General features: G+C 35.4%; 1 long non-coding RNA gene across 1 annotated transcript; it reads left to right on the forward strand.

Annotated features, from left to right (window-relative positions):
- The first annotated feature begins 7,778 nt into the window (after nt 1-7,778).
- LOC116659664 lies at nt 7,779-11,251 on the forward strand. The gene is made up of 2 exons (XR_004315035.1): nt 7,779-7,902; nt 10,707-11,251. It is a non-coding gene; the product is annotated as an uncharacterized LOC116659664 (long non-coding RNA).
- Nucleotides 11,252-12,938: the final 1,687 nt, after the last annotated feature.

The following is a 12,938-nucleotide window of genomic DNA, read 5'->3' on the forward strand; positions in this document are numbered from 1 at the left end:
GCATAATGATTTGATTTATATACATCATGAAGGGATTATCACGTAAATTTTAGTGAACATCCATCACCTCATGTAGACACAAAATTAAAGAAATAGTAGTAACCCATGGTGAAAATTGTTTAATATATGTATGTGCATGTATGACTGAAGCATCATGCTATATACCAGAATTTGACACATTATAAACTGACTATACTTCAATTAAAAAAAATATATATATATACATATATATACAAAAAAAAGGAAATAGAAACAATTTTTTCTTGGGGAAAAGAGACATACAGCAGTGTTAATTATATTTACCATGTTGTACATTACATTCATAGTCCTTATTTATCTTATAACTTAGAATTTTATGCCTTTTTGAGTGCCTTCTTCCAGTTGCCCCTTCCTCTAACCCCTGCCTCTGGTAACCATAAATCTGATCTCTCTTTCTATGACTGAGTGAGTTTATTTATTTTTGAAGTATAATTGATCTACAGTATTATGTTAGTTCCTGCTTTACAACATAGTGATTTGATATTTCTCTCCATTTCAAACTGATCACCATGAGTCTGGTTACAGTGTGTCACCCTACAAAGATATTACATAGTTATTGACTATATTCCTCATTCTGTATATTTCATACCAGTGACTCATTTATTTTGCAACTGGAAGTTTATACCTCTTAATCTCCCTCACCTTTTTATTTCCTTCCTCTACCACCCTCACCTCTGACAACCAACCACCTGTTTGCTCACCTTATCTGTAACTGTTCCTGCTTTGTTATTTTTCATTTCTTGTTTTTATATTTTACATATAAGTAAAATCATATAGTATTTGTCTTTCTCTGATTTATTTCACTTAGCATAATACCCTATAGGTCCATCCATGTTACTGCAAATGGCAAGATTTCATTCTTTTTATGGCTAATATTCCATTATATATATTTATATATATATACACACACACATAAATGCATACATACACACATATATACATACGTGTATATATACACACATTTTCATTTTTTTATTATTCAGTTTTATTGAAGTATATTTCATTTACAATGTATTAGTTTCTGGTATACAGCATAATAATTCAGTTATACATATGTATATACATAAATTCTTTTTCATTATAGATTACTGTAACATACTGAGGATAGTTCCCTGTGGTATACAGTAGGATCTTGTTTATTTTATAGTAGTTTGTATCTGCTAATCCCAAACTCCTAATTTATGCCCCCTCCCCCTTTCCCCTTTGGTAACCATAAGTTTGTTTTCTGTATCTGTGAGTTGTTTCTGTTTTGTAAATACATTCACCTATATCATTCTTTAGATTCCACATATAAGTGTTTCTCTGTCTGACTTACTTCACTTAGTATGATAATCTCTGGGTCCATCCATGTTGCTGCAAATGGCATTATTTCATTCTTTTTTATGTCTGAGTAATATTCCATTGTGTGTGTGTGTGTGTGTGTGTGTGTGTGTGTGTGTGTGTGTCTGTCAGTGGACATTTAGGTTGCTTCCATTATCTTGGCTATGATAAATAGTGTTGCTATGAACGTTGGGGTGCATGTATCTTTTTGAGTTAGAGTTCTCTCCAGATATATGCCCAAGAGTGGAATTGCTGGATCATATGGTAAGTCTATTTTTAGTTTTTTAAGGAATCTCCATACTATTTTCCATAATGGCTGCACCAAACTACATTCCCACCAACGGTGTAAAAGGGTTCCCTTTTCTCCTTACCCTCTCCAGCATTTATCATTTATGGACTTTTTAACGATGACCATTCTGACTGCTGTGAGGTGATACCTCATTGTAGTTTTGATTTGCATTTCTCTGATCATTAGCGATATTGAGCATCTTTTCATGTGCCTGTTGGCCATCTGTATGTCTTCACTGGAGAAATGTCTGTTTAGGTCTTCTGCCCATTTTTTGATTGTACCACATTTTCCATTCATCTATTGATGGGCACTTCAATTGCTTCCATATCTTGGCTATTGTAAATAATGTTGCAGGGAGCATAGGGGTGGGAATATCTTTTCTAATTAGTGTTTTTGTTTTCTTAGGATAGGTACCCAGGAGTGGAATTGCTGAATCATAAGGTACTTCTTTTTTTAATTTTTTGAAGAATCTCTATACTGTTTTCCATAGTGGCTGCACCAGTTTACATTCTCACCATCAGTACACAAGGGTTCCCTTTTCTCTACATTCTTGGCAACACTTGTTATTCGTTGTCTTTTGGATAATAACCATTCTTACAGGTTTGAAATGGTATCTCATTGTGGTTTTGATTTGCATTTCCATGATGATTAGTGATTTTGAGCATCTTTTCATGTGCCTTTTGGCTGTATGTATGTCTTCCTTGGGAAAATGTTTATTCAGATCCTCTACCCATTTTTAAAATTGGGTTTTTTGGTTTTTTGATGTTTAGTTGTATGAGTTCTTTGTATATTTTGGATAAATTTACCCCTAATGGGTTATAGTGTTTTCAGATATCTTCTCCCATTCAGTAGGTAGCCTTTTTCATTTTGTTGATAGCTTCCTTTGCTGTACAAGAGATTTTTAGTTTGATTAGGTTCCATTTATTTATGTTTGCTTTTGCTTCTCTTGCCAGAAGAGACATACCAACAACAAAAAAAAATTACAAATACCAATGTCAAAGAGAATACTATCTATGTTTCCTTCTAGAAGTTTTATGGTTTCAGGTCTTACGTTTAAATCTTTAATCCATTTTGAATTTATTTTTTGTGCGTAGTGTGAGACAGTAGTCCAGTTGGATTCTTTTGCATGTGGTTGTCTAGTTTACCCAACACCTTTTATTGAAGAGGGTGTCTTTTCTTCATTATGTATTCTTGCCTCCTTTGTCATAGATTAATTGCCCAAATAGGCGTGGGTTTATTTCTGGCCTTTCTTTTCTGTTCCATTCATTTATGTGTCTGTTTTTGTGCCAGTGGCATACTGTTTTGATGAATGTAGTTTTGTAGTTAGTTTGAAATTAGGGAGTGTAATACCCCCAGCTTTGTACTTTTTAAGATTGTAAACCGACAATAATGCAATAATAGTAGAGGACTTTAACACCCCACGTACATCAATGGGTACATCATTCAGATAGAAGATCAATAAACACTAGCCTTAAGTGACACATTAGACCAGATTAGACCAGGTTTTGCTGACCTATACAAAGTGATTTTTTATTTAATGTGAAGTTTTAGCCAAAGTATACTCAATCATTATTGCTATTTAAAATGTCACTTGGAATATGCAAGCACTTTGTGCTTTTCCCCCTCATATCCTCAAGGTGAGATGATCACAAACATCTTTCAATCGTTAGATTATCACTAACTAGACAGTCTGAAAAAAAATCTCTCACTACAAGTGTAGAAATGCTGGATAAAATCTAACAAACATCCCTTTAAATGCATAACTGAAGTTACAAGAAGTAAAGGAAATCCCCAGAGGCCAAAAACAAAAAGGAGTCTGAAAATCAGAGAAGGCATTTGAGCAGATGCTGGTGCTGCCTAGGAGGAAGTTGTACTGGCACAGGGAATAAGCAAACTAAGAATAAGACAATAAAAAGCCTAGAAACACAACCACCTTCACTGGGATACTTGGTAATGGTTGCTAAGATTGCAGTTAAGTGGGTAAAGAATAAGCTCTTCTGTAACCGGTGATAGGACAACTGGTTACCCATTTGAAAAGAAAAAATTGGACCTTGACTTCACACCATTTAAAAAAATCAATTTCAGATGAATTAAAAACCTAAACATAAAAGATGAAACTTTTGGAAGACAATACAGGAAAAGATCTTTAAGAAAGACTTTCATCTAAACAAGATATAAAAAGTGCTAACACTTAATGAAAAGATTGATAATTCAACTACCTGAAAATGTAAGTGTCTCTACATCAAAAGATACCATAAAGAAAGTGAAAAGATGGGCCACAAATGGGAGAAGACATTTGTAACATATAACTGATAAAAGGTGTGTGCCTGGAGTTTATAAAGTACTGTTGTTTCAAAGGAATAAAAAACACAGTGCAACAGAAAAATGGGTGGGCCATTTAAACAGGCAGTTCACAGAAGAGGAAACTTGAATGATTTTCTCTTTATGAGGAGCTTATTAAATGATTCTCTACCACACTAATCAAGGAAATGCATCTTATAACTATGATGAGACACCCACGAAAGTTGGCAAAAATTTTAAATGACTATAAAGTGTTGGTGAAATGTTCAAGCAGCATGATTTACAATAACCAAGACATGGAAATAACCTAAATGTCCATTGATAGATGACTGGATAAAGAAGTTGTGATAAATACATATACATACACACACACAATGGAATACTACTCAGCCATAAAAAAGAAAAAATGCCTTTTGCAGCAACATGGATGCACCTGGAGACTGTCATACTAAGTGAAGTAAGCCAGAAAGAGAAAGAAAAATACCATCTGATATCACTTATATGTGGAATCTAAACAAACACAAATGAACTTATTTACAAAATAGAAACAGACTCACAGACAGAAACAAACTTATGGTTACCAGAGGGGAATGGGTTGGGAAGGAATAAATTAGGAGTTTGAGATTTGTAGATACTAACTACTATATATAAAATAGATAAATCAGTTTCTACTGTATAGCACAGGGAACTTTATGCAATATCTTGTAGTAACCTGTAATGAAAAAGAATATGTATGACTAAAGCATTATGTTGTACATTCAAAACTGACACAACACTGTAAATTGACTATACTTAAGTTGAAAAAAAAACCAAAACTGTGAAATGTTACTGAGCACTTGGAGCCAAAAGAACAATCTACTGCTATTAGTCTTAGGACAGCTGCTTTGGGCAGCAAGGTAGTGCGATCTAGAAAGTCAAAAAGGCATGTGCCTGTCAGCCAGTTAATTCCACTCTTGAGGTATACAGTCTACAGAAACTCTACTGTATGTGCATAAAAACACATGCAAAAGCATTGTTTGTGATAGCAAAAAAAATTAGAAACTACCCAATATTCATCAATAAGAGAATGAATAAATTGTGATTTGTTCATACAGAAGCATACCATATAGCAGGGAAAAAGACAGTACAGTTACATGTATCAACAGGGATGTGTCTACAAAACATTGAGCAAAAACTGAAACCAATTGTGTAAACACAATTGAATGTTTATAGAAAGCTTAAAGACTTACAAAGCTAAATATAGTGTTTAACAGATACAATGAAGTAAAACTGAAGAAAAGCAAGGGAATAGTTGTTGCAAAATTTAGGACAGTGAGTACTTCTGTTGGGCACCAGGGAGAGGAATGCACAAGAACAGTAAGGCTTTTGTAAAGCTGGGTGGTGAACATGTGCAGGTTCACTTCATTATTCTCTAAACTGTGCATGTAAATTATCTATACTTAATTATTATGTACTTCACAGTTATAAATCCAAAAACATCCAATGCAGAAAAAAGTTGTAAGGAAGTTTAAACATGCATATCTTGACTTTCAGAAGCACATTAAGAAAAATTAAAAGCAAACTATATTTTGTTGTCTATGAATGTATCCATATATAATAAAAATAAAAAGCAAAATCAGAATGGTTGGAAGAGAAGGGAATACAAGGGGCTTCAACTGTACTGGCCACATCATATGTCTTTAATGGTGGTATGAGTGTTCATTACAATATTCCCCTGTCTAACAGAGCTAGAGACAGCTTCGCTTCATTACTAAGTTAGCACAGTTCTTTTTAAAAATTTCTTTTTCCCTTATTCCTGGTCATGTTGAGGAAAACAAGTGAGTGAAGTAATGAAAGACATGACAGTCTCACCATCATTTGAAATGAAATCATGACTAATTCTCTTAGGAAGCAGATCAGCGGTTTGCACAGTAAGTTTTAAAAGACCATTTGGAACCTAGTAAATTTCTGCTTGATCTTTGGAAAAGGATGTGATTGAAATAAATACTCTCCAAGTTTGCAAAAAAAACCCACTTAATCTCATGTTTCCTTAGGGCTTTTCATTCCAGGCATTCTCATGGTTTATGTAACTTAATTGGATATAAGTATTCAATTATGTACGTCAATAATGTATATTAAATATACATATTTAATTGAAATATATAGATTTCATACATTGAGATTCCTTTAGAAACAAAGTAAGCAATTACTTTATCATACCTCCACATAAATTTTTAGTGGTAATTGAGGGGTCAAAAATGCCTCATCTGATTAAAAATTATAAGTTTTTTTCACTGTATTTTTAATAGAGAGTTATACAGGTGCAATGTGATTTGCATATAGAGAAAACAGATGACTAGAATATTTAAGATCTTGATTTCAAGGGGCATATATAGGAAATAAATAGAAGAAATGAATGTAATAATCACATTGAAATGAAATTTTTATATCATTAACTTTTAATAAATAATAGATATACATGGTACATATTATTTTAAATGGTACAAATGAAATAAAAACACAAAAAAATGGTACAAATACACTGTCTCACTTTTGACCCCCAGTAACTGAGTTTCTCTTCTTGGAGGCAACCCATGTAATCAATATGTTTCCACTGATATTTTCATTATACTTCCATTAATATTCCATACATATGCAAACATATAAGAAGATCTCTTTTAATGCAAAAGGCAGCAGACTATATATTGTTCAGTATCTTTGATTTTTTTCAGTTAACATAGCTTTGAGGATCTTCCCATGAGAGTATCATTCTTTCCAGTGTACAGATGTAAGGTTAAATTCTCAACCAGTCTTCTGTTGATGAACTTACTGTTCATGGTGTTGCTATTGCAGATAATGCTGCAGGTGAATAAACTTCTGTTTGCCATTTCCCATATGTGGGAGTATATTGTGTCGTGTTTTCGCTATGCCCGTTTCAGTTGAGATTTTTTGGTTAAAAGAAACAACATTCCAGTAAGGATTCAAGGAAATAAGGGCTCTCATGGGGAAGTACAAAACTAGAAACAATAACATCATTTTGCCTTCTAGGAATAGCAGCATCAAGAGCTTTTGAGTCTTAACTCTGATGTTGAATAGGGTCAGTTCCTTACAACACATCTGTTCTCTCTTGACTCTCGCTTTCTCAGCCTCATTTTCTTTCTTTAACTCCTTGCTTATTCTAACTCGTGGTTTCTCTTCCCTTATAACCTTCTAGCCTATACATGTGAATTATGGCCTCTCTAGCCTCTCTTTTAATTTGATCATGTGGCTTCCATAGTTAACCTCCCTTCTCTTTCCAAGGTTCCCAGTTGCAATTCTGCAGGAATAAATGTGTTTGGACTAGCTGATATTTTTGCATCAGGCCTGGCCAGGGTCATTGTGGCCAAAGGATTGGCTGCCCTTGGGCCAGCTTCCTTGTCCAGCCAGCAGTGGCCAGTGGCTTGAAATCAGGTAGTTCCACCCTGTGATGCCCTTCATGCCAGGAAAGCAGTTCTCTTGCAAGGGGCTGCGTATATGACTGATCTGGGGAGCACACACACGCTTCTCCTCACAGAAAAGACTGTTTTCCTCCTCCTTTTTGTTGACTGAGCTGACGCTGGAAATTTATGACTCACCCAGGTAGTCTTCTCCAAGAAGCCTTTCCTCAGGCTTGATTAGAGGCCTGTCCTCTGTGTCTCCAAAGCTCTTTGTTGTGACCTGTTTCATACTGTCTAGTAATTGTTTCATACTTGCATCTGCGAGCATCTCTGGCTAAAAAAAGACTATAGTTATTTTTCATTTAAAATGTTTATGAAATGTTGTAAAATATGTATGGTAATATGTGTGCTAGTTACCAATTTTTTGTCTCTCAGCTACAAATCTTTGCCCTCTTCTTTCCTCTGGACCCTGGAAACATTTCTCCTTTGCCAGCTAATGAAATGCTAAACTTCCCCAGTAGAGGGCGCTGAGGCCATACTGCAGAGCTACTGCAAAAGGTAACTATTTGCTTCTGCATTCTGGTACTTGCTATTATTTAAAGGTTTTTTTTTTTTTTTTTTTTTCTTCAGGGGCGGTTGTTAATTAGATTTATTTATTTATTTGGTGGAGGTACTGGGGATTGAACCCAGGACCTCCTGTGTGCTAGGCATGCACTCTGCCCCTGAGCTACACCCTCCCCCTCCACTATTATTAAGTGCAAATGAACTCCAGTTACAGCCCTGGGCCATGCTTTCCCCACCTTCAGTGGCTTTATAGATCAGCAACAGCCTGTTCTCTCTGGCACATTTCTTCATCTCTGCCAGGCTGTGTGCTCAGCGACCTCTTTGAGGAGGTCTGAATCTCAGCCGTGAGGAGTGTTTGAATGTCCACTCCTCCTAGCTGAAAGGAGTAGATGCTTTTTTGCACCTGCTACTTGTGGATGCCTTAGGATCCTCTTCTACTCCTTTCAGTAGTTAACTACCTTCTAGTAACTAACAATTCTTTATATTAAATTTTCCCTCTTCAAATAACTGATGTGATATCTGTCCCCTGAATGGGCCCTGACTAATATAACATGTAATGAGGCTTTTATTGGTATTTTTAAATGGATCTATAAAGAAATAATTTATAATTTTCTCAGTTTTAATTTCTAACATGGTAAATATTGATAGATATAATTCATACAGACAAAAGATTTTAGGGGTCCTCAGTAAGTTTTAAGAGTGTAAAAGTTTCCTGAGATGAAAAAGTTTGAAAACAGCTGCTTTACTGCAAGTCTTCTCAGATTTTTGATACTTAAGAGACATTGCAAATCTAAGTTTAAACCCAGATCTAATGTATATAAAGCTGTAGGGATGATGAAGTCAACAAATATTAAGTCTTGAAAACTTGAAATCTTTTCTCATTCAGAAGTTTCTGAAATAAAAAAAGAGAAGAGGAGATGAAATACATTAGGTGGGATTACTTGAGAGTATAGGGAAGATATAATGAAGAACTTGTTGAAACTTAGAATGGATACCATTAAATGCTGAGGTTTGATATGAGTTCTTCTCTCTTTATTGTACCTTCTCTCCTTCATTGATAACATCCAGTCTCATTACTTCAAGTATAATCCATACTGTGTCAGGAAGTGCAGGTAGAAATGTGATAGAAACCTAGCTTCTGTTTCACTTTCTTTTTTTGTTTGTTTCACTTTAAAGTTCCATTTGATTTTTCTTAAAATCTTGATCTTTCCCATCAGAGCTGCTCCATCTCCAGTCTTCCGCATCACTGTGAATGAAATCACCATCTACCCAGTTTCTAAAGGTAGAAACAAGAGTCATTCTTAACACTTTTCACTCCCTAAGCTACTTTGCTCAGTTTACCACTAATACCCACAGATTTTTACCTCCAAAATACATTTCAAACCTATCCACTGCTACCACCCTATTTCAAGCCACCCTCATCTCATACCTGGTCGGCTACAAGAGCCATGCAACTAGTTTCTTTGTTGCCTTTTTTGTCTTCCCCAAGTTCATTCTCCATATAATAACTAGAATGGTTTTTTAAGAACTTACATTACTCAGAAAATGACAAGGATACAGCAAAAGGACACAAGAAACAAAGGAGTTCCTACTGTCTAAATGTGGGACAATTTGAGAATAAAAATAAGTTATGACAATAACTGATCATAGCCCACTGACTGAAAAAGAATGCATGAATCCATGCTCATACATACATAAGAGACATGGGAAAACTACTTTCAGTAGACTGGCAAACAATAATGTAATGAGTTTTTTTAAATCACCATTTTGCTGCCATCATAGTAATAACTGATTCAGCCAAGAGTCAATAATGGATGCTAAAATTAATAGGGCAAAGCTTGATGAAGAACAAGATATCTACACAGTTTTGAAGTATGTTCCACCACACTGCTTATTAATTACAAAGAGGAAAAATCATAACTTTACAGTGAGCAGCTTGGCATATATCAACATAAACAAGGGATCAAACTTAAGGTAAATGATAAGAACACAAATTTACATCATGTTTCCTTATGTGACACAGAGGACATAACATCATTCATGTAGTATTCCTGTCAAAATGCATAACCTAAATCTGACCACGAGGAAACAACAGGCAAACCCAGTTAATGACATTCTACAAAATAAAGCGCCTGTTCTCTCCAAAAATGGTAATATCATGAAAAACAAAGGCAGAGGAACTGTTCTAGATTAAAGGAGACTAAAGAGAGATAAAACTGTATGCAATGAATGATTTTAGATTAGATCCTGGACTAGAAAAAATTTGCTATAAAAAACATTATTAGTACCCAAAAAATCAATTATTGGGACAAATAGCAACAATTGAAAAAGATCTGTTGATTTAATATCTGTTGACTAAATAGTTGTATCAATGTTAAATTTCCTAATTTTGTTAATTGTACTGTGGTTATAGTAATTCCTTGTCTTTAGGATTATAAATTGAAATATTTGGAATAGTGGGGAGTGTCTGCAAGTTACTTTCAAGCAGTTCAGGGAAAAAGTGTATTTAGAGTTGATTCTCATTGTGAAGATTCTGTTCTATTAAGTCGCAGAACACTGAATTAACAAATACTCAAAAATCGCTCCTGGAAGATACACAGAGTTAGGTTTCTATAAGCTCCTGGTTATAACAGTTTTTTTTTTACTACCCATCAATACATAACTTTGTTTTATGTGTGTTTCTGTTAAGGACACCTTATTAATATATACTGTTGACTTATTAACATTGAACTTAGAACCAGTAGCACTACAACTCACGCCTGAATGAAGTCTGTCTAATGCATCTGTTCTCTCGTAAGGCACATCACAGCCTTCCTGCGCTTAGGAACCTAGACCGCACTTAAGCACTGTGCCTGGGCATCATTAGTGACATCATCATCAACAAAAAGGACAAAAGCATGTAAAACATGGCACTAGACAGACTGCGAAAAGGACACTTGTTTACAGTATGAGAGCTGAAACAAGAAGGCAGAGCACCACCTTGTTTGAGCTCACCTGGGAAAGTGTGCATCGAACAATTCAAATTGTTCCTGCTCTGCAAACGTCTGCAAAAGACCTGACAAGTACCATGGGGGCACTAATAAATTTTAGCAAGTAAGTGAACTGGCAGATTTGGAAAGTGTGAGTAATGAGGATCAAGCGTGTATATATACTGTATATGCGCGCACACGCACGCACACACACACACTCACACCCACTTATACACAAAGAGAGGGAGAGCAAATGAACACATCAAAATGTGAATCTGGATGGAGGGGATATGGGAGTTTTGAGTACTATTTCTTGCAGCTCTCTTCTAAATTTGAAATTATTTTCAAATAAAAGGCCTTGAAGTGTAAATTAATTCATTTTACTCCTCTGTTTAAATATTTCAATTGCTTTCATTTGCACATCACATGACATTTAAGCCTTGAAGGGGGTCGAGCCCATTTGGCCTCTCCAAAGGTCATTTAGGCCACTCTTCCTCTAGTTCAGTCCCACAGGCATTCTTTCAATTCCCGGAATACCTCCCTAGCCCCTTGGCTATATTAGGCCCTGCCCATTAGCCTCTTTCGAAGCACCATGTTCTTTTCTTTCATAGCGTTTATCATAATTTGTAATAATTTGTGCAAACAATTATGTGTTTTTGCTTAATAAATATTATGCATAAAATGATCATGAAGAGATTTTAGAAGTATGGGATTATGTAAGTTACTTGATTTGAATGTTTAGGCATGGAAAATTATTAAGGGAAAGATAAGTTCTAAATTATATATAAAATCATACTGGTACTTCACATAGTAGCAAGTATACAATGGACAAGGATTAGAAAGTAATATGCAAACATGAGAATTCAGCCAGAATGATGGAATTATAAATAGTTAAAAATAGAAATTATTTTCTTCTTAGGTTCCTTTTAGGAAGAAAGAAAAATAATCCTAAATCAAAGAGTCATGATAATAATTATAATGTTAATGCTTAAAGGAACATTTTGGGGGGAAAAAATCTGAAGAATAGAATAGAATCTCTCTAGAGAATAGAATGGAGGCGCAATGCTGGAGGCATGGAGAAGGCCCAGTTGGCATAATTTAAGTGAGTGCACTTCAACTCCAAAGGGATTTAAACTAAAAGAGTGATGGTAGAAATGAGAGAAGCCAATGGATTACAGAGATAGTACAGATATGACACCAGGATTGACAGGATCTATTGACTGATTGAAACAAAGGTGAGAAAGAGGGAAAACTCAAGGTCCACTCCTAATTTTACATCTTAGGCAACTGGAAGGGGGTTCATTGGTTCACTGAAATAGGGATCATAGGACAAAAAGCAGGTTTGAAGATGTCATGTTAGGTTTAGCTTGAACCTGTGGGACATCTAGTTGAAGACAGTAGGCAGCTGTCCACGTAAGTCTGGAAATCAGGACCAAAGACAGATAGATCTGGAAGTCATAAACATATAGATAGAAATTAAGCCATGGAAGAGAATGTTATCCCCCAAGGAAAGTACAGACAGAACAGAAACTGAAATACTAACCTCCTGTTAGACACGGGATACACAGACAAGACAGAATTCCTGCCCCTAGGAGGTTGGGATTGGAACAGGAATTGGAGAAATACTCTGTCTACTGTGTATTAGGTTCTCTCTTCTGGTTCTGAGATGAACATGACACAGTTTCAGCTGTCAGGAAGTTCACAATTTAGTGAGAGAGGACAGACAAGAAAAACAACTTGGATACTACAATATAAGTGTTACGGTAAGGTGCTGTGGGAGAAGAACAGGGCACTGAATTCATTCATAGGTTATAGCCTTTGGAGGGCCAAATAGAATTGTTTAGGTAGAACATGTTTCAAATGGGGAAGGTCTTCGAAGGGAGGTGAACCAGTGTATGAAAAAGCATGAAATTGAGAGACAGTTTGGGACACTTGGGAAATTCCTGTAGTTACGTATATGGGCCAGTGGAAAGTACCCCACTTCCTGAAGTTCAGTGAAGTTTCTTGGATGCTATGGGGAGGAGATTAGGGAGTAGTTAGCTGTGTTTACAGATTTCAGTT

The sequence above is a fragment of the Camelus ferus genome, chromosome 24 (assembly GCF_009834535.1).
Source record: "Camelus ferus isolate YT-003-E chromosome 24, BCGSAC_Cfer_1.0, whole genome shotgun sequence".
Taxonomy (NCBI): domain Eukaryota; kingdom Metazoa; phylum Chordata; class Mammalia; order Artiodactyla; family Camelidae; genus Camelus; species Camelus ferus.